This window comes from Myotis yumanensis, unplaced genomic scaffold (assembly GCF_028538775.1).
Source record: "Myotis yumanensis isolate MYYU_CA2020_CCGP unplaced genomic scaffold, mMyoYum1.0.hap1 SCAF_3, whole genome shotgun sequence".
Classification (NCBI taxonomy): Eukaryota; Metazoa; Chordata; class Mammalia; order Chiroptera; family Vespertilionidae; genus Myotis; species Myotis yumanensis.
In genome coordinates this window covers 27,649,993-27,674,426 of record NW_027223754.1, presented here as the reverse complement: position 1 = coordinate 27,674,426, position 24,434 = coordinate 27,649,993, and the positions used below count along the sequence as shown (strand labels likewise).

General features: G+C 42.9%; 1 protein-coding gene across 6 annotated transcripts in view; it reads right to left on the bottom strand.

Moving 5' to 3' along the window:
- Positions 1–24,434, bottom strand: part of PSD3 (pleckstrin and Sec7 domain containing 3) — a 429,912-nt gene that overhangs the window by 226,678 nt on the left and 178,800 nt on the right. The window contains exon 1 of one of the 6 annotated variants that reach the window (XM_070408525.1): positions 14,853–14,869. The exons of the other annotated variants lie outside the window; for them this stretch is intronic. The gene's annotated coding sequence lies outside the window, so the exon portion shown is untranslated. Of the gene's footprint in view, positions 1–14,852; positions 14,870–24,434 lie in introns of those variants that run through there. 6 annotated transcript variants of the gene reach the window in all.

Here is a 24,434-nt window from a genome sequence, read left to right as displayed (position 1 = left end):
ATACTCCTCTGGAGGCATGAGCCAGCTGATGCAGGTTGTCATGTTTTTGCCTTTTGGGTTTGTTTTGGTTTTTGACACTAAATTGCAGCTTTTTGGGCCAGCTCTCATATGAAAATGTAGTATCTGCAATATTACCAAGTCAGCTTCAGTACGACCACATCATAAACATTTCAGATGACTCCTTTGCAAAGCAATTGTTACTGGATGTCCAGTTTGGGAATAAAGAGAAAAAATGACACAAAATCTTGTGCAGCTTCAGGATCTGCACAGAAGCTTCTTCGTGGAAACTGGGATCCGTGAATCCCAATTCAGTGGGCAAGAAAGGGAGAATGAATCATTTGCATGGACTAACTTGTTTTCCTGAAATGCTCTAAAAATGTCAGTGGACATTCTGAGTTTATATCCTCCATGGAAATAGCCTCTGGCTATGTTACTTCACTGCCTTGATGCGGCATTAAAAATCTCTTATCACTCTCCACCCTAGCAAAAGGAAATAAAGCGAAGGGGCAACTGCATACTATCTCCTTGTAAATTAAGGAGTGGACGGTCTGAAATTGACCATGTCCTTTAATGACGGTGACTGATACACTGCACACACTGCTGGAGACAGAGCGGTCTGGATTAGACCGCACACTCCCATATCTTACCCAGAAAAACACTTGCTTATCCAGGCCAAGATATCCCTTCCTGCTTCTCCAAATTCAAATGAACTAATTTACAGAAATTCATTTAAAGGGAGGTGTTAACATTATCAATAAAGAAATACACCACAAACTTAAACTTAGGAAGAATATTTACTACACCACAGAGTGAGATCAAGTCTATCCTTCCAAAGAAAATTTATAAAAAAGAAATGTCAAATTGTTACAAGTCAGAACTGCCTGGACTAGCTCTTCTGCTTTTTCTCTCTAAAATCCTTACCAATTAAAAAGAAAAAGACAAACAGCACAAATAATACTCATATATACTTCCTATATAACAAGAAAACTAATGACAATGGCTGTTTATGTATCATGCCTAACTCATTATTCCCTAGTGCATCCCTCTACAGAGACCCATTCAATAATACAATCATTAATAAAAGTCAATTCAAAAGCAATAAATTCCCAAACAGCCATATGAAAACCCAATATATGCTTCATTATTAGTTGTTATAATTATCAAAACATTTTTGTTTCTCTTTTTTCATATGCAATTATCTGAAACTTAAAAATAATTAGTTTTCTATCACTGATTGGTTACATATTAAGGAAAAGTTCTAATTGAAAAATAATGGTTTTAAAATCCCACATTCTGCCCCATCACACCCTAAGGGAAAAAAATGGTCAGTTTCAATTTTTAAAATATGAAGTACTGAACTACTTTCAACTGGATCTTAAACCATCTTCTAATTATTCATATTAATGGATGTTCCACACATTTTAAAACGCAATAAATAATTTTATGGAGAAATTTCTCTGTGGTCCACATTTTTGCTGGGTTGGATTAGTATTGGTATACCATATATTCACTGGCCGCCAGAAGCTGGCAGCAAAAGTAGGAAGAAGGCGGGCACAGAAATTCATTAAGGATAAGCTTGTGAGGGAATGTACAAACATGGACGAACCTAAAGAGCAATAGATACTCTATAAATTATATGACCACTTACCTCCTATCCTAGCATATAAATGCACTCAAAAGTGATGAATCAACCCAGTCAATCAGTTCTATAAAATTGTTATTTAAGCTTTATTCTTTATTTTTATTTCTGAAATGTATAAGTAATATCACTCTGGTCTTATAAAGCAGCAAGAAAAGGAGGGAGGGGAAGGAAGAAAGGGCAATGAAAAGAAAACACTAACCAAGCCAAGAGCTAGAAAATCACCCAAGAAGCTAAAAAAAAGAAAAACCTACCAATCTGGGACTTCCACTCGGAGGATACACTCCTTCCTTCGGGGTCTGTAGAAAACAGATTTCACTTTGCTGCCATTCCTAAAATTCATTTTCCAATTTCTCCTTCAACTATAATCAAATCACCTAGACAATCTTACTTTCACAATCTGAATTCCTATCCTTGGAATTAGAGCTAATAAAACCTAAACATACTTTTAGTCAATCGCATCAGTCCTATTAAAAGATCTTTACCCCACCACTTAAAATAAAAAGAAGAAAGTACAAGTCAAGTAGCTATAATAGCAAATGTGTGACTTCTCCCCTCCCCTCTATCAACCAGAGGTGTTAAAAGTCCTGTCCTCCTGGCTTTGTGGTCCTGCCCCATGGGATTCTAAAGTTCACAATTTGCTGCAATGCCACCAGCTCCAAGTCCCCAATAGATGACGTTTCTGCACCTTATCACAGCGTTGTCACATGCTAGTCACTTCACAGCAACCAAAATACTTACAAAAATAACTCCCATGGATAACATTTAAAACTTGCCAAAGTTTGGGAAAGCTCATTATTATAAACTAGAGGCCTGATGCATGAAATTCATGCAAGGGTAGGCCTTCCTTCCCCCAGCTACCGGCACCGGCTTCCCTCTGGCTACCTGCACCCGGGCTTCCCTCCGGCTGCCGGCACCCAGGACCCGGGCTTCCCCCAACTGCCAGCAGCCGGGCCCACCCCCTGCCTACACCTGCTTTGGCCTGGCGCTGCCTGTGTCTGCCACCACCCTTCCCCTTCCCCCTTGATTTATCGCCCCACCAGCCAGTGGCCTGGACTTCCCGCTGTGAGGCGACTGTGGGGCAATGGCAGCCCCCCTCCCGCAACAGTCGCATCACACCCGCTGTGGCTGGCCTGGCGCCAATGCGTGTCATAGTGTGGTCATCCGGATGGTTGTTCTGCTGTTCGGTCAATTTGCATATTATGCTTTTATTATTATAGATGAGGACACCACTACCTGCTCTTTCCCCTTACAGTTACAGGTAATGCTTTATACTAAATTACACACAAACACACACGCACACGCACAAACACGCTCACAAATGTCTCCTAATACTCGGGATAAGGCCTGAAAAGCACTCTAAACTTAATGGGAGAAAAAAGTGAGGCTCAGAAAGACTGACTTTCCTGAAGACACAAAGCTATGTAGATACAAAGCTGGAATTGAACCACATCTGTCTTCAATCCTGGAGGACTTTGCATAGTAAACAACAACCCATTGCACCAATAGAGAACTCCAATAAAACTGAAAGGCAAAAATCACTAAGAAAAAAAAAGGTATGAGTTAGGAGACTCAAACAGACCTAGGCCTACAGAATACTGCCACATCTCCTAGCAGGGGGTTCACCTCACTGTTCCTAGCACACTGTTCTCATCACTGGGTGATCAAGTCTCCAGCTCACTTCCACTGCATCTTTCCCTGTACACCACGCAGCCCCTTTGTTCAGGCTATTGCTCCCTCGGCCTCATGTGTCCTTCCTCCTTTCCAGCACATGGAAATCCACTCACTTCTCCAGGCTCATTTCAAACGCTTCTCCACAGCCTACCCAAACCCATGACTGGCTAGACTTGCAGCCGCAGAGCACTTCTGTCGTGCCTCTAATGGGATATTTCTTTAGGTCTGTCTGGAAATGAAATAATGCATGTGAGATTAATGAAAAGATGCTCTAAAGTTTGAGAGAAATTTTTATCATAATTTTAAAACAAGTCTTTAAAAGACTAGCACCTCACAGAACCTGATGGGCAAGAAGCACAACCATTTTTTCCCTCAAGAAAGCTCTGGAGACACCAAACCTTAGTACTTTTCTATTGTATGAATGAGCCCTCTGGACCCTCTGAACTCTAGATTCCACAAGTGGCAAAGGTAAAAAGATGTGTTTAAGTTCTGCTTGGTCTCCTTGATTATAGACTCCAATGGATCATATCTAAAACATCCATTTTGGGCCCTACTCAGTTTGGCTCAGTGGATAGAGCATCGGCTTATGGACTGAAGAGTCCCAGGTTCGATTCTGGTCAAGGGCACATACGCAGGTTGCTGGATCGATCCCCAGTAGGGGGTATGCAGGAGGCAGCCGATCAATGATTCTCTCTTATCATTGGTGTTTCTATCTCTCTCCCTCTCCCTTCCTCTCTGAAATCAATAAAAATGTTTTTTAAAAAATAAATAAATAAAACATCCATTTTGAGTGAATCTAGCCTTAGAGCTCCTGGGCATTTCTTTTAGCTATTTCCCAGGAGGACGGAGACAATGCATACTACAACTCATTGAAAAAAAATAACAATAAAAATGATCTTCTGTGATCAATACCAGAGAAACAGATATTTAATAAGCATCAAAATACCTTTGGCCATTATAGCATCAACTAATTTGGTGAGTTTTGAGACAGCTTCAAAAAGAAATCAGTTCTCAACCATAGTTGAGAAAGGAAATAAAAGACTACAGCATAACCCAAACCATACCCTTGTAGAAGTTGTAGTTGTCTTTGGAGGTAACGACTCCAACTGATTACAAGCCTGCAGATACATGTCCTGTTTCATGGTTCCTTACAGACTAGATTCATTCAATCTGAGCCATCCCTGAAGCCAGAGCATGATATACGGGCAGAGAGCTATTACCATGCGCATTTATGGAAAACACCTGCAGAAGCCACATACTGGGGAGGCAGCTACTGCAGGTGACAGCACTGTAATGGGCAGAGAACACTGGACTGAGGGAGAAGGCAAACAACTCACTGGTTAAAAGCAAGGACTTGAGACCCAGACCTTGGTTCACATCCTGGCTCTGACATGTGCTAGCTGTGTGATGTTGGGCAAGTTACTTTTCTATGCCTCAGTTTCCTCATTTGTAAACAGGTAAAATTATTATCTATAGCAAGTGTATACAATAGTGCAACTATTACCAATAGTTTGGCCCTGAAGCTAAAATGCTGCATGACCTCGGGAAAGTCATTTAACATCTCAGCTCCCGATCTGTAGAGTGAAAGGGTTCAATCCAGAATTGATCTGCACATACACACAGCACCACCCCAACCCAATCTGCCGAAGCCAGCAGTCTAACTTGCTTAATTTTGTCAGTCATGTAGTAATTTCACATAAAATCAGCTCAATCACTGAGTGTCTGTTCCAACATGACATCAAACAGCAGAGCAGGTCTGTCAGGAAGACACTGAACAAATAAATGAGATATAGAAAATAATAACCAAAGAAGTATCTGGCCTTCCCACTTATATTCAGTTCTGAGTTCTCCGTTTATAATAGGATTAATATGATAATATAACAAGAGAAGTATAGGGAGATAAGTTGACTCTAAGTTGAGGAACACTAAACTACCTGATAATTTTTTTTTTCACTGCTGGAAATATTTTCATAAACTGTCACCATCCAGGCTTGCAAAAGCAAATCTTCCCTTTTTTGGCCAATGAAAGAGCAACAAATACTACTTTTCCGTACACGCTCCTGTTTTTTTGCTCCCACTGCCTTTTCCACTCTAGCTTTAAGCGTGGTATTTATTGTAGGCGGGGTTCCTGAACTGTAGGAGCCAGCCTGCCATTTGGGATGCTGTAAAAGCCCAGTGGCTGCACTACTGAAACCCCAAAGAGCAAAGAAATTAAAGGGCAAAGCATAAAGAATAGGGTTATATTTTCCTTCTGCCCAAGGGCACAGAGTTCATCCATGTAGAAAATGACCTTTCAGATCCCTCAAGACTCTTAGCTCAACTCCAGTAGCAGAAGGAAGGGCTGGCCTTCAGTCTATAAAGGTTCAGATCCAGGTAACAGTAAATGTTTCTGGAACAGGCACACATGTCCCTGCCCTTTCGAGTACGCAGCTTCCCTCTTGAGAGCTACTATTTATTTTTGCTAATTAAGGCATCTCCCTGCAGTCTCTCCCTCACGCCCACTGATAAACATGCCTAACTCTCCCCCATTCCCCTTTTAGTCATCAATTTAGGAAACCTTTATTGAGTGACTATGTATGTGTCAGACACAAAGATCAATAAGGTACATATACTCTCTGGCAGTATGCAGTTTGAGTTTACAGATGAATAACTATAACAATTTTTAAAAGTCAATTTTAAAAAGCAATTATCAGAATATTATTTAAAGAAAATACAGGGCACATTAGAAGTATATGTGGTAGGACATACACCTAGTCTATGGAAATCAACCTTCCTAGAGAAAGTGGCACTGAATTTGACTCTGAGAACTAGAATGCTAAGAATGGGAGATAAGAACAGGCAAGAGAACACCACATTTAAGAAAGCAGTAGAAGTTCACGTGGCTGAAGTTTAGGGATGGAGGTGGGAGGTGTGCAAACACACAGCAAGCAAAAGATGCAGTGGCTACATTATGAAAGCCCCTACTTACATTGCCTTGAAAACACTTCCTACTCCATTTGTTTAAGGTCCATTTCTCGATTTTCCGTAACAGTAGACCACTATCAATTACCAGAAAATCACAAGACTAAATCTGTGACATGCTACATTAGCAAGTACAGTATGTTCATGGAACAGATCACATGTGCATTTTTATAGGAACTTCTAAAGGCGATGATTTGACCAGAAGAAGTATAACAAGTGAAATGTTCAGGTTCCAAGACAAGCCTGAAATTACACATTCAGCCAGTGGAGAAAATATTTTCAGTCAAGAACAGTTTTCCACTAGTTTTGTTTACCTATATGTTCCCAAAGCATTTTTGACTATCCAATCAGAATAATTATCCCTAACAAAATACATCAGAATAAGATATGCCCTATATTCCATTACAATTATCTTCATTCTAAAAGATCTACCACAATAAAATGAGAATAAGAAATAAAGAAATAGAGGAAACTAGAAATAAAATAATTACTTGCAGATGTTGTGACTGCCTACATGTAAAGCCCAAAAGTATGAAGTTAAAAAAGCTATTAGAACTAGTAAGGCAGCCAGTTACAAAATAAAAATATAAAAACAGCTTTAGTAAACCATGAAGGACACTTAGTAAATATAATTGTGGAAAAATTCTACTTATAATCATATAAAATTTATAAAGTAGATAGGAGTGAACTTTTAAAAAGTATAGAACTAAAATTTAAAAAGCTACAAAATTTTGCTGTAAGAAATTAGTGCTAAATAAACACTATGCTTCTGGAATGAATATGGCAAATATATTATTTCTCTCTCAAATTCCCCTAAAATTTGTCATAATTCAAGGGGCACATAAAAATAAAGCCATAAAGAACTAGAGGAAAACACAGCTGAGTGTAAAATTTCCTCACAGAGAAGCTATTTCTAAATTTTATACTAGCAGAAATCATGGTTTAATTAACAGATTTGGTTACAAGGTAAAAACATCGAGCAAAATTAAAATGATATGAGACAAAAGACAACACTAGCCTTCATATGTGAGGGCCTTCTGTGTACCCACACAAGAAAGATGAATACACCAAATTAAAAAATAGGCAAAAGACACTGTCCTGAACATTTAGTCACTGTGTCGTTCCTAGAGAGGCTGCTCCGTCCTCAGCCCTGGACAGAGCTGGCCCAGCTGCCTCAGTCCCCATCCTGACCTCAGCCAGTAGTGACCACCTGATAAAGCCAACTGATTGCTCACTCCTAGACATCTGTCACACAGACACTCATGGCACTTAGATGATGATGGTACCTGAACTGAAAGGTCATTATTAAAATAGGGCCAAAGGAAGTGACATCGCAAGCCAAATACAGGTGGAATAAAGAGTTATGGGAGAGCAGAGACCTGAAAAGGAAGAAAAGGGAAATCCCGTTTGCCCAAAAAATAAAAAAAGCAGGAGAGTGAAGATGATGGAGGGAAGCAGACCCTCCAGCTATGGTCTCTGGGAGATCTGGTTGCGTTCTGCATTCTGTTGTTGGATATAAACCAGAGTGCCTGTGATATCCATCCAATAAAACCAGTTCATGTCATTTTCAGTCCACTGCAACTGGAGCCCCAGGCCAAAACAAACATGAGCAAGCAAGTCACAAAGAAGGATAAAAAGATCAGAATTAGATGTGAAAAAAAATGCTCATATATTAAGTTATCAAAGAAGTACAAGTTAAGGCACTCCGAGAGCATTTTCAGCCATCAAATGTGCAATATAAAAAGGCACTGAGGCCCTAGCTGGTTTTGCTCAGTGGACAGAGCATCGGCGTGCGGACTGAATGGTCCCAGGTTCAATTCCAGTCAAGGGCACATGCCCGGGTTGCAGGCTCAATCCCCAGTGTGGGGCATGCAGGAGGCAGCCGATCAATGATTCTCTCTCATCATTGATGTTTCTATCTCTCTTTCCTTCTCTCTTCCTCTCTCAAATCAATAAAAATATTTTTTTTAAAAAAGGCACTGAGATAAGCCCTGGCCTGTGTGGCTCAGTTGGTTGAGCATCGTCCCATGCCTCGAAAGGTCACTGGTTGGATTCCTGGCTGGGGCACATGACCAGGTTTTGGGTTTGGTCTCTAGTCAGGAGGTGTAGGGAGGCAACCAATTGATGTTTCTCTCTCACATTGATGCTGCTCTCTCTCTCTCTCTCAAATCAATGCAAACATCTTTAAAGGCACTGAGATAATACTGAGGTATGGGAAGAGATACAGGTACTCATATTGGAGAGGAGAGTAAACTGGTAAATTTCCTAGTTTCAATGAGTCTGAGAAATGTGTATATCCTAATTGCCAGCAATTATGCTTGTAAGCATTTAAGAAAATCATAAATATACAAAAGAAAATTACTAAAGAACACTTACTGCAGTGCTATCTATATATATAAAGAGGTAATATGCTAATTGGTCCTAAAAGTGTCTCAATCATGACCAGTCAACAGGATGCGCGCGCATAGGAACTGGTGGGTGGGGACAGGGGCGGGGACTTGCGCCACCGGAACATGAGGCTGCCACAGGGGGTGCGCCCCCACCCCCTCTGCGGAGGCACGTGAAGGCCCATGGCACTGCCCAGCCCAGAGGGGGTGCGTCAGGACGGGCCATGGAGCCCCACTCCGCCCCCCAGGGAAGCACACAGGCCTGCGGCGCCGCCTGGCCCGAAGGGGGGGGGGGGGGGGTCAGAACGGGCTGTGGCGGCCCCCCCAGCGGAAGCGTGCGCAGGCCCTCGGTGCCGCCCGGGCCAGAGGGGGGCATCAGGATGGGCACAGGGCCTTGGCAGAGAGCTCTCAGTACTCTTGCACCAGGGTCTGAAGGCATGGAGAGGAGGGGAGAGCACATAGGCAGTTAGAGGGTTTAGGCCAGGAGGGGAGAGCAGACAGGCAGTTAGGGGGATCAAGCTAGGAGGGAAGTAAAGATAGGCAGTTAGGGGGATCAGATAAGGAGGGGAGAGCAGTTAGGGAGATCAGGCCGGCAGGGGAGCAGTTAGGGACATCAGGCAGGCAGGAGAGCAGTTAGGGGCAACAGGCAGGCAGGCAGGTGAGTGCTTAGGAGCCAGTGGTTCTGGATTGTGAGAGGGATCCCAGATTGGAGAGGGTGCAGGCCAGGCTGAGGGGACCTCCTCTCCCCTCCCCCATGCACGAATTTCGTGCACCAGGCCACTAGTTTATTTATAAGAACATAAAAGAATAACTCAACGATTACTTAAATCAGTGTTTGTCAAACATCATTCATCTATCACTTTCATGACTTCTGCATACCCCTTTATCACATGTACTGATTTCCTCAGTATTATTCTTTAAATCAGCTCCTGCCTTTAATTAAACTACTTTCCCAGTAAGTTTTTACTGACCCAGTGAGTTTTTACTGAGTGCCTACTGAGTGCCTACTAAGTGCCAGAAACTGTTCTAGGTGGAGATTTAACAATGACTAAAACAGACAGAAATCCCTGCCCTAGTGGGGCTTACAGTTTAGTGGGGAGACAGATAAAAAGTAAAATACACAGCACTTTAGTGACATGGTTAGGGAGCAAAAATAAAGCAGGCAACGGGAATATGAAGCTTTAGGGGGAAAGGAGTCAGAAGGCTAGAGAAGGTAGCCAGGTAAACGCTCACTAGACAGGAGCCTTTAAAGAGATGAAGGGGGGGAGCTGGCCATGGGGCTGTATGGAGATAAGCTTCCAGGAACATGAAAGAGCAAGGGCAAGAGCAGAAGCTGGCCAGGTGTGTTCAAAGAAAGGCAGAAACTAATGGATCTAACGCAAAGTGAGCAAGAAGAGTGGGAGGAGATGAGGTCATAGAGGGATGGTGTGTAGATAGGGAAGATCGTGCAGGGACTTGCAGGTAATGGTAAGGACTCTGGCTTTTGCTCTGAGATGGAAAGTGAACACAGACTGAGAAAAGATTGAAGTGGGACACTAGGTACAAGGATATTATAATAAATGATGGCGACTTGGATCATTTGGACCGTGGTGGCATCAGGAGTGATGAAAGGGTTGAAACACGAATATGTTTTGAAGGCAGAGCTGACCAGATTCCTGATGTGCTGGACAGTGAAGACCTAGTGAAGTCATATAATGAGTCATATAATGAGTGAGGTGCTGAAGAGGTCCTGAGGACCCATAGCATCTGAAGGTGTTCCAGAGCAATGGTAGCCATGAAGTCATAGGTTTAATGCACTAGTTATTATTTTATAATACACACTAGAATATATAGCTATTAAACATGCTTAGTCGTGTATTTCCTACAATTATCTCATATACCACCAATTATTTCCTATATCTGCAACAGACTTTGGGAAGCGCTTAAATACATCCTGAGTATGTGCACACTCAAACACACACACAAATGTTTGGAGGTAGAATAACAGTAGATAATTTTGTGTTTCTCAAATTGTCATCAATCAATACATACTTTACTTTTTAATATACATGCAAGTCGTGCCCAAATCAAGTTCTCTGTTTCTGGTTTCATATTATGAAAAGGCTTTTAACTACACATTCAGAAGGAGAGAAGAAAACTAAGATAGAGAACTACTGGCAGGGGTGGGAAATGTGCTAACTAAAAAAAGCAACTAAAAAAAGAATCCCAGATAACAGTGACGCCGATGGGATATACGTATAATCTTAAAAACTCAGCGGATGGCATACCACAGAGAAAAAAGATCAAGATCCAGAAAGTAGAAAACAGAGACAAATGTGAGACAGTCTTGAACCAGCCACGAGCAAGCTCTCAAGCACTCACTGGACCAGGGGCCAGCAATCCACTGAGACTTCACTGCTTTGTGGTGAACACACCTTCTTGCCACATGCGAATATCATAATAAATGCTCAAATGCTTCCCTGTCAATGTCACCTGAACCATTATCCAGGTAAAATACACATTAGTATGCGTGCACGGAGTAAGAGGCAGTTCAATAAATGCCAGGGTGGGCCCTGGGGAAATGGATTGTGTCCCCTCTCTGCCCTAATGGTGTAGTTTTCATAGGAAACTAGGATTAAATGGAAGGTTTTTAGGTCAAACCACTTAGGTTATCAGGATGTCACTGTTCCTGATGCTTCATTACTAACTGACAAAGACCTCAGTGTGCAGAGTAAATGAGAGGAGAGACTAAATTCTAAAAGCGCTCTGGTCAGCTCTGAGGTTTTCCAGTAATTGTCTACCTTGCTCAAGGACTAGGATGACTCTTCTAACTTCGATTAGACCAACAACTTTTTATCTTCAAGAAATCATGCTGTACATCAGGCGGACAGCTACTGGGTCAGGAGCGTCACTCTGGGAGTGAAATGATAGTGGACTGTACTAAAAGCCTACTGTATAGACCCAGCTCTCCCAGCTCTCTAATAAAGAGCATAATTATGAACGGTCTGAAGTTGTCTCATTTCTCAAATGAATCATATGGCTTAACTACTTAGTCATGTAATGCCATCTGACAAAGCTCACACCTGAGTTCATCTTGCAGCCCTGACCAGGGCTTTTAGCTCCTAAAACAATCTACTGCCAGTAATACTAGATTTTGCATTTTGATTTCATGTCTGGCTAAGGTTTCGTAATATGACCAAGACACATTAAGTATAAAAAAGTACCAAAAGGTCAGTACGGTCTTTCCACTGGACAAGTGACAGAACGTGGGTTTCCTGGAAAGGAAACAGTCTGACCCTTCCCCCTTCCTCATCTCTTCTGCTCTCCAAAAGCACTTTACTTGTTAGTGAGTCATTATTCATTAAATGTGTCCTGTCCTCTTTAAAAAAAAAAAAAAAAAAAGTAAATGGCGCTGAAGAAACTTTAAGTACATGCAAGCCAAAATCCAATGTTTTTGAAATAATAATGTTCAATAAAACAGATGCAAGCTATTTCTATGGCTAACAACCTATTTCAGTTAACTGCGGTTCAAAAATGTTTTTTGAACTATGTCTTGTTTATTTCTCAGTAATCTCAATGGGTCTCTGAATACTCTAAATGAATGATCTGAAGGAAATGGGCTTATCATACAAATAGAAGTGGCAGACAGCTCAAAACCAATGTTAAACAAACAGAAGGGAGAGGTCCTTGAAAAGGAACTAAATCTCAACACACCACTTCCTGCACAGCTTTCTCACAGTCAGGCTGCTGCTCATTTTAACCAGAGGGAAGAACCACAAAAGTGTGCTAGTCTAAAAAAAAAAAAAAAGTGTGCCAGTGTTCTAATGTGAGGGCAGATCACTTAAAGCGTTCTGATTGGTTAGTTCATCCGTTTCTGACATTCTTTTATCAGAGCACAGACAGAAAAGGAACCACTAGTCTAAACACATTTTCTCCACTGAACGTTTAGACACAAATCTAACTGTACTTTTCAAGCAAAATATTTTCTTAAGCATGAAAGAGGAAAAAGACCACAAACACTAGAGAAAAGCTTTCCTTTGAAAAGATCCCTTGTCAAGAGGCAGATTTCCCTGGCTGCTCTAGCACACTCCCTCCACCAAAGAGCACCTTGGGTTTGCTTTTCCTCACACAAGCCCTGGTCCTTAAGGTGGGGCCTCCGTTTGCCACAGCAAATCGCAGTGGCCAACCATGGCAGAGGCCTACTTTGAGGAGGAACCAGGATTACTCACCCAGAGAAGAACAAGTTTCCTAGGAAGGGTTTGCAGCTCCAAGACTTCTAGGACACACCACTCAGCACAGGTATCACCCCTGTGCGTCAACGCAACACTGAGCTCAAAGTAGCAACGGAGTTAGCCTCCAAGGAAGTGTCTTAGCACACAAAGCCAGGCTTGAGCTTGGCTGTGGCTCGCCCAGGACACAGTGATGACACAACTAGCTCCACACATATCTCCCTGCCTCCCACACAGCCTATGGCAGTGGACTGACAGATGTGGCAGTTACCTAGCAATACTTTGTGGTTATCGCACCCACATTATTCACAGAGACAGACAAAGCAGTGCCATCCTTCCATAAAACTTTTCTCTCTCCGCCCACCTCCTGCTAAACTCCAAGGTATTACATGGAGAAACAAAATATTGGCTTGTGCTTAGTAGAAAGTAGTCAGCCCAGGGGCCATTAAGGATCCCTCTGTCCTCAGAGTTAAACAAAATTACTCTGCAATATTTCAAAGAAATGGCAATTCCTTCTGCTTGAGACTGTCCCACCACATCATGCTACACAGCTAAGCCCCGTGCCCCCTGAGTAATAGGCCAAAGGTTGGGGGAGAGGGGGTTTGGGAGGAGAGACCTAAGCCAGAATGTCTCAAAACACTTGTGACAAACAGGCAGGCCTTCCAGAAATGGCCTGGCATTGGCATTTGCTAAGCTAAGTGAGCTAAATGGTTGGCCCAGGCGATTCACAGTATTCAGACAAAAATGAGGGTTAATATACATTAAGCACTTTCAATGTTCCAGGCACTGTTCTGAGACTTTTACGGACATTAGCACATTTAATCTTCATACAGTATGTCCACTTGACAGATGGGAAAATTGAGGCATGAGGAAGCAGTATGGCAGAGCTGGGATGTGTCCCTAGGAAGCCTTCAGACACCACACTGTGAATACTGCTTATCCACCTCCCTGGGAGAGGTCTGTGGTGCCAGTGTGGTGTGGCAGATCACAGATAGTGGGCAGACATGACAAAGACATTCTGGAACAGCAGGATGTCTAAGAAAGTCAAGAGAGTTGAATTATTTTTTTAACATATTTTATTGATTTTTTACAGAGAGGAAGAGAGGGATAGAGAGTTAGAAACATCGATGAGAGAGAAACATCGATCAGCTCCTTCCTGCACACCTCCTCCTACTGGGGATGTGCCCGCAACCAAGGTACATGCCCTTGACCAGAATCGAACCTGTGACCGTTCAGTCTGCAGGCCGACGCTCTATCCACTGAGCCAAACCAGTTAGGGCGAGAGAGTTGAATTATTGTTTCAATTTCATCAACTGTAAGACTTGAAACAAGTTACACCTCATTTCCTTGGCCTCAGTATATTTATTTATCTGCATAACTCCTGTGCCTGTGTGTGTAGGGGGACAAGGTGAATTCTCTTCTAAAATTCTATAACATTGTCCTATGCTTGTTTAGGTTATTAAAATACTCTTTGCTATTTTAACAGTACTAAAACAAAAACCTACGTAGAGAATAGAAAGCAAAAGCAGTCTCCTGATTTCTGTTGGATAAAAATCAAGTTTACAACCTAAACGGCCTGGTGAACCCGACCAGCAGTGACAACTCATGCCTAAGGCAGTTCAGTGGTATCCACACTCATCGGGTGGCTCAGTAGACTGTCCCACAGTTTGCTAATGTGTGTACCTGTGTCAAGGTATGCTTGTATGCAGCACGGAAAAAGAGAGAGAAATATGTCATGTATCCTTAGTGAGGACAACTCACTGAAGCAGCACCATGGGGGCGTCAGGGATGCCCAGAGTAGAGCTCAGTATCGCTCCACTCAGGCTTCTGACAAAGCAACTCCACTTCCAACCATCTGACAAAAGCGAGTTCTTCGTAATACTTTATTTTTAAAATGTTGGTCTATTTAAACACACACACACACACACACACACACACACACACACGTTTTAAAACGCACTAGCACAGAGGAATCGCACTTACTTTCCTGCAGAGAAAGGGCTCCCCGGATCCCATGTGGAAATGGCGAGAGGAAGTGCAAGCATTGTTCGAAGAGGAAGGGTGCTGGTGTGTGGGTGGGCTTTTCTGGGTTGCACCCAGCCAGCTGGTATTAACCAGTCATCCTGGGTGACTCAACTATGGTGAAGACAGCAAAAATTATTTGAGGTTTTCAAGAAACTCTTGTCTGTTGCTAACAGGACTGAACCACTCTCAGGAAGTCTCCGAAGGAGCAGGGTAGGAAGCGGCTTCCATACTGACCCACACCACCGAGAGAGACACCCCATCTGCCTCAGGATGTGAGGATAACAGAATGAATTTAAAAGCATAAACTAATAAAGGGTATCTGGTCTCTCCCTTTGTTCAATGAGAACTTACTCTATTTGTAAGCAGAATACTCAAGACCAATGGAGGCATAGAGAAGGTAGAGGAAAGAAAGAAAGAAAGAAAGAAAGAAAAGAAAGAAAAGAAAGAAAAGAAAGAAAAGAAAGAAAAGAAAGAAAGGAAAGAAAGGAAAGAAAGGAAAGAAAGGAAGAAAGAAAGAAAGAAAGAAAGAAAGAAAGAAAGAAAGAAAGAAAGAAAGAAAGAAAGAAAGAAAGAAAAGAAAGAAAGAAAGAAAGAAAGACAAAAAGCCACAGCTACTAGCCATAGGAGAAGAAAGGTAGCAATTAGATGGACTCCCCCATCCTCCCATTTTAGCAGGTATTTCATCAAATGTCTTAGAATCCCGGGAAGGGAAGTAGCCAGAGCCTACTGCTGGACACACAAGCAGACTTGAGTCTGCTGACCGAGGACCACACCAACCAGCAGTTAGCCCACAACCAGAGCTCCTGTGAATTCCCATAAACCCAAACCCGCTCAAGACCACACGGCTCCAAAGGGTACCGGCCCTTTGTAACCCTCTAAGGTGCAGGGACTGCTTAGAGGTAGTTCAGTTTTGACATAAAAATGCTCCCACCAGGGGCTTAAGTGGAAACAAACTCTTTTGGTTCTCCTTCACAGCAATCTGGACGTTTGGTTTAGTTCTAAGGTGAGTTAGATCTCACAAATATTGTATGGTTTTACTAATATTCAATCAGTGAGAGCTCTTCGGCCAAGGCTTTAGACATAAATAGGTATCAGAGAATGAGTGCTCTGACTACAGCAAGCCTGGCACCCTGTTCAGGCACAGAAAGAAAGGAACTTCCCCTGACGTTCCCTTTTGCTAGAACATGTGGACCAGGCGTGGATTTTTCTTGAGCAGAGACCCACACATTTTCCTACTCTCTCACTTTTGTAAGGAGATAGTTGATTTCCATGTTATTTTTTCCACTCACAGTGCACCACTCTAGAAGACTGTGTCTCTGCTGTGGTTGTTAATAAAAAATAAAATAGAACCATCAGAAGGACCATAGGGACCCATTCCTGAGAGTTGTTACAGATAGACCAGCCAGAATGAGGAATCAGAATCACCATAGCTAAAAATATCAGCACGAGGTCTGCATTATTGGAATTTCACTCCCCCCACCCCCACTTTGTGCAATAAAGTAGTAAGAGAGGCATGGGACTTCCTTCTCCCTGGAAAGGTACCTACAAAGAACTCTGTGTCCTGGGTGTGTAGTTCTTTCTGCTATTCTAATAATAGCTTTCAGATACAACGTCAGTCCTCATCTAGCAATGTCCGGAGGGCACCAAAAAAGGTACAGAGAATAGAGAAGTAGAAAAAGTAGTGTGTAATACTGTCCCTTGATGCTAATCTGAGCTTTATACTCAATGGAAAGAACAGAAATGTGTGGTGAAATAGCAGGTTCAAGTATATGGAACTCCCTGGTAACAATGATGATGGCAACAAAGACAGTGACAACAGCTGACATTCCCTGTGCACTTACTAGTTCGAGGCACTGTGTTAGCATTTCATAAGCATCATATCAACTGATGCTGGCAACACCTCTGGGAAGTAGATGTTACTGGGACCATTTCAGAAGGAAAGAAGGGAGGATTTTTGCCCACGGTAATACTATCAGGAAATGGCCAGTTTGGGCTATAAAGACAAATCCCCTGGTAAAGAACCAGGTTCCTAATCCTATACACGGTCCTACCCATTGCACAGAGTTCTGGTCCCAGAAGAGGCCCAGCAATCGGTGTGATCTGATTACAAATTTTAACATGATTATGGGAAGAATGCATTAATAACCTCTACATCATGCCAATTATCCATAATTATCTAAAAGCTCTATCTTCCCAGGAATAAACTAGAACAGTTTTGATAATCATTCTTTAAAAATGAAGATATCATAGAAAGTTCCCCCTTCAGTCCCTGATAACTCTAAAGAGGGTGGAATTCTCTACAAGTTGCTCTCTCCTTTCTTCTTTTTCATGCACATATAAGTAATTTGAGGTAGACACATATATCTTCCATCAGAAACTTGAAAATTCTATTAATGACTCCTAAGGGATAACACATTTCCCTCTCTTTAATTCAAGGCCTTATAGGTAAACAGCTTAAAGTATACTTTTTCTTGGCTAAATATAATAACGATCCTCCTTCCTTCAACCATATTTATAGTTCTGACTGTTCTGTACCCTTGAACCCAAACCACACTGAGATTGAATCACTTCCACTAAAAAGACACTCTGAAGCTAGGAAATCAAAATAGGACACACAAGATATTTTCAATTTCAACCACAACCCCAACTCCACCTTAGAAAGGATGGGCTGCCTTTTCATGGAAAAATGAGATCTATTACCAGAAAAGTTAGAAACAATAACTTATAAGGATACTGTTCACTAGCAGGCTCTTTTGCAACACAAGATTTTAATCAAGAGAAAAACAGCAGTCTAATTCCAGAATCATCTAGTCTGCATAGCATTTACATTGGGTATAAAGAAAATGACGTCATTCCAGGGTTGTGATGAGAAACAACTGTTCCACACAAAACTGGTTACAATGACCAGTTCATTCTAAATCGGTGGGAAAAGCTTTGCATTCAAATCTAGGAGTGTACAGCCATGGCTCGCAGTGTGTCATAGGAGTTCACAAACTGGCCTAGATTTTTTAAAATCTTGTTATTTAAATAGAATACAGTTTTAACTTGAGGTTAAGTTTGTTCTCAAGTGGGAAAAATCATGAGATAAAAATATGACATTTAGTAAGTTAGAATATTTCCTCAGAAGTAAACAGCATATTTTACCACTACCACTCTAATGTGAGATTATACCACTCCCAGAAGCTTGGCCACATCTGCACAGATACTGCCTTGAGACTGGGACAGAGAGGCTACCACAGCAGCAGTGAGCCGAGGAGCCATGCAATCTCCAGGACATTTGGCAGCTGCACCACCCCATCGACTAGTCCTGTTTGTGGCCCCAGAGTTAGTGACATAGCAGAGTGGCAACTCTCTCTCCATTCATCACGCCCAGGGGAACAGGACAGGGTTTTAGGAGACGGGTAGTTCAAACTGAGAGTTCTTGGATCTAGCCCATCCACGCCCAATCACACAGGTGGGGCAGTCTGAGCCCTCTGCCTCTCTCCTCCCCTCCCTGCTGCCCACAGGTGAGGTTTCCCAGATCCTATAACTACAGTAATCATGATATGGCAGAAGAGAGAAATTCAAATAACTCAGACTACCTCTGAGTCTAAGAAGTCAATACGGAAACTACTGTCAGTAAAATAAGCATATAGAAATGAAATCCTTTTTATATCCCTGTTGACCAAGAGCACAGATAACCAAATGCAAGTGTAACAGCCAACACTGAATTTATATCCTTCATGTAAGTCAGTGGAATGAGCCTAAACAAAGTCTTTTCCAGCCCCAGTAGAGTGGTATCCTTCTCTGAGACAGGGTGTATCTTAAACTCAAGGCAATTTGCCAACTGTAAAGTTGCCCTGTGCTACTGAAAGAAGCAAGGAAAGAAAAAGATTTTCAGACCCTCTCCTGACCAGAAAGTATTCTCAATAAGCCATTCAATGTGTGTGTTCAGCCTTATCAATGAGAATACCAATGTTCTAACTGGCACTGTTATCAAGATAGCAAAGGTGAATAATTCCCTGGAGAGTGGCTGATGGTCCCTGCTAATCCTCACCTCAAGGTTCAAAAGCACCATCAGGTCCTCCAACCCGAATGCCAACAGACATTTCACACAGGCTATTAGGCTGGGGGACCACGGACATCCTTGAGGCTTATACTGAAGAGACAAAAACCAAAGAAACAGAAAGAGGGAGATGGATAGAAAAGTTTCCACTTCTCCCAGGAGGGAGACATTCTCCTGGTGAAGGTGTAGCCAGTTCAAAAGTTCTGCCGCCACCACGGGAAAAATTCAGCCACTGAAGTTTGTGGGAGGTTGTGCCTTAGACTGCTGGCGCCTTGATAAACAAATGCCAAAATCAGTACACTGACCACAGGAACAACCAATTTTAAGATGTTCGGAGGTAACCTGGACTTGGGCTGCACAAAAATTAGAAGACAGCCTCTGCCTTCAAAGACACTACAGGCTCTAGCAGGCATCAACAGTACCGGCTGCTCTGATCCCTCCTCTTCCCTCACTGATTCTCCTCTCATGCATGGTCTTTGCAAACAAAGAGGAAAATCACAGATTCGTGGGGTGTTGGTACTGGAAAACAATTTAAATATTGCCTAGCCCAACTCCCACATTTTAAAGCTAAGATCAGCCCTAGACGATTTGGCTCAGTGGATAGAGCATCAGCCTGTGGACCAAAGGGTCCTGGGTTTGATTCTGGTCAAGGGTGTGTACCTTAGTTGCAGGCTTCTCCCGGCCTGGGTCCTATTTGGGCTTGTGCAGGAGGCAACCAATGGATGTGTTTCTCTCACATTGATGTTTCTTTCTGTCTTTCCCTCTCCTCCCAGGCTCCCTAAAAATCAATGGAAAAATATCCTCGGGATTAACCAAAAAAATTATAAAAATAAATAAAGATAAGATCAGCTCAGAATTTGGTCAGCAATATACCCAGTTTCAAGGTGTTATTGTAATACACCCCAGATTGCCAACTCCATACTTCTTCCACTCCAAAGGGAGAGAAGTGTTCTCCTGTACACAGGGCCCACAATATCCTTACACCGGACAACTCCGAGTCAAGTGGGAATCACATGGACTTTCACCTCCTACATCCTGGTTTCATTTCAGCTGCTGTGGCTCCCACTTCTGCTTTGAAGTGAGAAACAAGGAGCCTCTGAAAAGGGATGGAGAAGATGCAACGGTCAGTCACTTTCTTCAGCCACGAAGAGAATTATAAGCTCCTACTGTCTCTGAGCTCACCTTCCTAGAAGAGGTGCATTTGGGGTTTCAATATAAGTATTTCTTATTGGTCAACTCTGCGGAAGGGTAACCAGTGCAGGCTGCTTCCATGGGAGAACAATACAAAGACTGAAGCTGTGTAAGCAGACCAAGAAAGACAGCCCAAGAATGGAACTGCTCCCTCCTTGCGCTTGCTCTCCATCTTATCACTGGGCAGGCTCCTCGCTGGTTTTCAAGTTGTTCTTGTGTAGAAGATCCTAAATGGTCACAAAGCTCTAATCTAAGGAACCAGAATGAGTATGATTTCACAGAGTCAAGTAATGGATTTCTGGAATTGGAATTATACGTTGCAAGTTATTTAATCTAATCTCATTTCCAGATGAGTGAATGGAGGCTGCAGAGAGAGGCTAAAAATTTAGATATAGTCAACTGGAGCCAGAGCCCCAGACTCCCAACTCCCACCATCACGCTCTTCCTGCGAGACCCTCGTCTCACCAGCTGACCCTGAACTACTGCAGACATCCACCTCCCGCGGGAGGCTCTGGAGGCACGCTGGGCTCATCAGCGTCACACTGGCCTGAGATGTGCAATGGCTACAACAACATCATGACTTCTAGTCCCGGTCCATCAGTGGCTACTGAGGCTTCGCAAGACAAAACGTGGACTGGAGAAACAATGGGGGGGTGGGGGGGTGGGGGGGGGGGGCGGTGAGTACGATTAAATATTCCGGGAAAGGAAAAGATCCATCACAACCTGAATAACTCTGAAGATGGGGCAGAAAAGGCAGGGGGAGACGAGCAGGAAGGGAGAAAACGTGCCATCAAGAAACTAAATGGAAAGAACGGCTTCAGAGCACAAAAAGAAGAGCTTCTTTTAAGGGGGGAGGAGGGGAGAACCCCTAGATCCTGTTACTTCCTTTAATGACAATTTCTCTACAAGTTCTTTTAGGCCCATCTAATTCCATTTTTAGCCAAGTTGGTGTACAGTTTCAGCAGCCTGCTGTCTTCAGATATATTTCCATAGAACTGAGTGCAACACAAGATAAATATTACTTCTACACTAGCCAACCATGGGTGGATTTTGATACTTAACACACACTGGGTGGGGCAACTCCACCCTTGGCCCACAGCCTGGCTTCAGCAATGGATCTCTCAGGCTCCTGCCAGCGCTGGCCTCATGGTGTGGGGCCCTGAGACCTCCCAAGAAGACTGGGTGCCACAGGAAGAGATGCTGCCGACTCAGGAGATGGCCGTCTCCCACTCAGGCAGCCAAGTGAAGCGGCATGGAACTGAGAAGCAGAATGGAGCAGCATTGACATTTCAAACACTTTACTGACTGAGTTCTTTCTCATCTCGCCATGTTTCTGGAAATAGCCTTTTGTGTGTAAGTGCAGTGGTGGGTACCTGTTTTGTTCAACCTAAATTTCCCAGTAAAATACTCTGTTAAAAAATTTTCTTCTCTCTCTCTCTCTCTCTCTCTTTAAAGAAGTTACTCTCAAAGAATTGGGTTGTGAAATCCATATTGCTTATCAACTGGGGTGGGGGCGGGCAGAATGACCAGTAACTTTACCAGGACCCCACATAGAAAGTGAGCCCTGCTGATTAGGCAGTTTACTATTACATTAAAATGTGGCAACTGACATTCTGTGGCTGTGTTTCACGTACATACTTTTCGTCCCCTCATTTTTTTAAAATATATTTTATTGATTTTTTACAGAGAGGAAGGGAGAGGGACAGAGAGTTAGAAACATCGATGAGAGAGAAACATCGATCAGCCTCCTCCTGCATGCCCCCGACTGGGAATGTGCCCGCAACCAAGGTACATGCCCCTAACCGGAATCGAACCTGGGACCCTTCAGTCCACAGGCCGACACTCCATCCACTAAGCCAAACCGGCCAGGGCTCGTCCCCTCATTTTTAAGCTGCAGAAAATGCACAGCTATGCGATTTCCATTGTGAATTCAAAGTCATAGCCAAGGATGGGACATACCAGCTTCCAAAGTCAGGATGTCAGAAAATGCAGTCATTTTACTCCTCAGGTTTCCTCTTCATTACCTTCTACACCAGTCAGCCATATCCCCACCTCCAATCCTGAATATACCTGGCATTTTAATAGGTGTTGAGGTACTTGATTCAAAGTTTATGCAAGGTAAATAAATATCTGAGACCTGACCCTTTGGAATTAGCAAGAATCTTCACTTACATTGCTACTGGAAGAGTCTACAACTGAGATAACTCCTACAACACATAGTCATACACTTGGGCTATACAGTCAATCACACAAAATCTGCATTCCTCTTACCAACCATTGCCTTTGAAGCCACGAGTCCTGCAATTCTTTAGGTGAACTGTTTCAATGAGAAGGATATCTTCCTTGGGTCTTTAACAGCTGGCCAAGCTGATGAGTCCCCCAAGGTCCTCACTACACACGAGTTCTAGGAGCCAGACACTGTCTCCCGCAATTTGGGCCAGTCCTTGAGCCTTCTGATTTGCAGGCTGCAGAGACAGTTTTTAACTGTATTTTTGTTTATCTTTTAGCAGCAAATATGGAAGAAATACAAATGTTTCCCTATCATTCTGTCACCTAGAAGTGAAGTCACCTGGGAAAGGCTGAGGAAAATGTCCGCTCAGGATAGATGTGCTCCTCCATTCAACAAGATTTAGATAAAGAACTTGAGAAACCAGGATGGATGACTAGCACTCAGAACCAAACCACAGCACAGCAAACGTCTCCCACACAGCCTGGCAAAGGCCTCCGCCCCTGTCCTGAAGGGATTACAGTCTTGGCTAAAAGAATATTCCTTCTCCATTTCTTCTCAGGATGGCATCTCTATTTCAGCGATCAGCTGCCATGCCATCCTTTCTTTCCCCTTTCAGGTACTCACAGCTCCCATAACAGAGCTGAGACGTGAAGCCCTGATCAGAGAATGATGAGTCATGGATGACTATAAAACAAAGCAATGTCAAAGTCAGGAGGTTATAGACAGGACAATTTGATACTCACCCTGACACCCTGTCACCCTTAAAAGGTTTTCATTACATTTAAGTTTCAGAAGTCAACACAGTGCCCTTGACTGGATGTTGAGCCTCATTACTCACTCATCTTATTTTATGAAGGTAACTGTCCTAAATTGTTTACAAGGGGGAAGGAGAAACTGGCCAATAAGATGATGGATATAGCAAGATAGAGGGAAGACAGAAAAAGAAAGACAGTCACCATCTCCACCCAACATGCAAAAGGCCTTTTAGTCCAACCCCTTTGTTGTACAGATGAGGAAACTGAGGGATCCCAGGTCTCACAATCAGCAGTAGAGCTGGGTAAATGGGGGAGGCACAGGGCTTCAGTCTCAGTGCTTCCTCTGCTGAAAAGCAGAGCCTCAATAAAGGACCAGCTGAATCAACAAAAGGGAGTGGAGAACATTCTGAGCACAGAAATTATATTGCTCTCCTCCCTTCAAATACAGGCAGTAGGCATGCCGGGGCACTCCAGAGCAGAGGGGCCAAATGACCTTCGTGAAGAGATGGGATAAAGTCCAAAGACACCAAACATCAGGCAGCTACACTGTTCCTCCTCCACCTCCAAAGCACAAATATTTCAACCTACCTAAACCAGCTCAGAGTAATGAGCCAGTCCTTTAAGAAAAACTAATTTTAAAAACCCATAGCCCTGACCAGTTTGGCTCAGTGGATAGAGCGTCGGCCTGCAGACTGAAGGGTCCCAGGTTCGATTCTGGTCAAGGGCATGTACCTTGGTTGTGGGCACATCCCCAGTAGGGGGCGTGCAGGAGGCAGCTGATCAATGTTTCTCTCTCATCGATGTTTCTAACTCTCTATCCCTCTTCCTTCCTCTCTGTAAAAAATCAATAAAATATATATTTTAAAAAAAAACATAGAGAACTTTGCAGTCTATTTAACACTTTCACGTACATTATATACTTTATTATTAAATTTATTGGGGTAACATTGGTAAAAAAAAAACATATAAATTATAAACTGCAGATGTACAACTTTATAATATAACAGCTTTATACTCTATTATATGCTCACCACCCAAAGTTTGTTATTCCCCTTCCGTCACCTTGTATTTGATCCTCTTTTGACTCCCTCCACCCCCTTCCCCATTCTGCTGTTGATGAGTTTGGTTTTTTGTTTATGCATTTAATTTCACCCTCACAATGATCCCGTTTTCGAAGTAAAGAAACTGAGGCCTGAAGAAGCCTTGTGCAGGCTCACAGCTGGTAAACAGCAAGGCTGGAAGTTGAACCCACATCTTCCAACTCCCTATTCAGTGCACCTCCTTCTACACCTCCTCCGCCCAGTGTTATTAGTGACCAA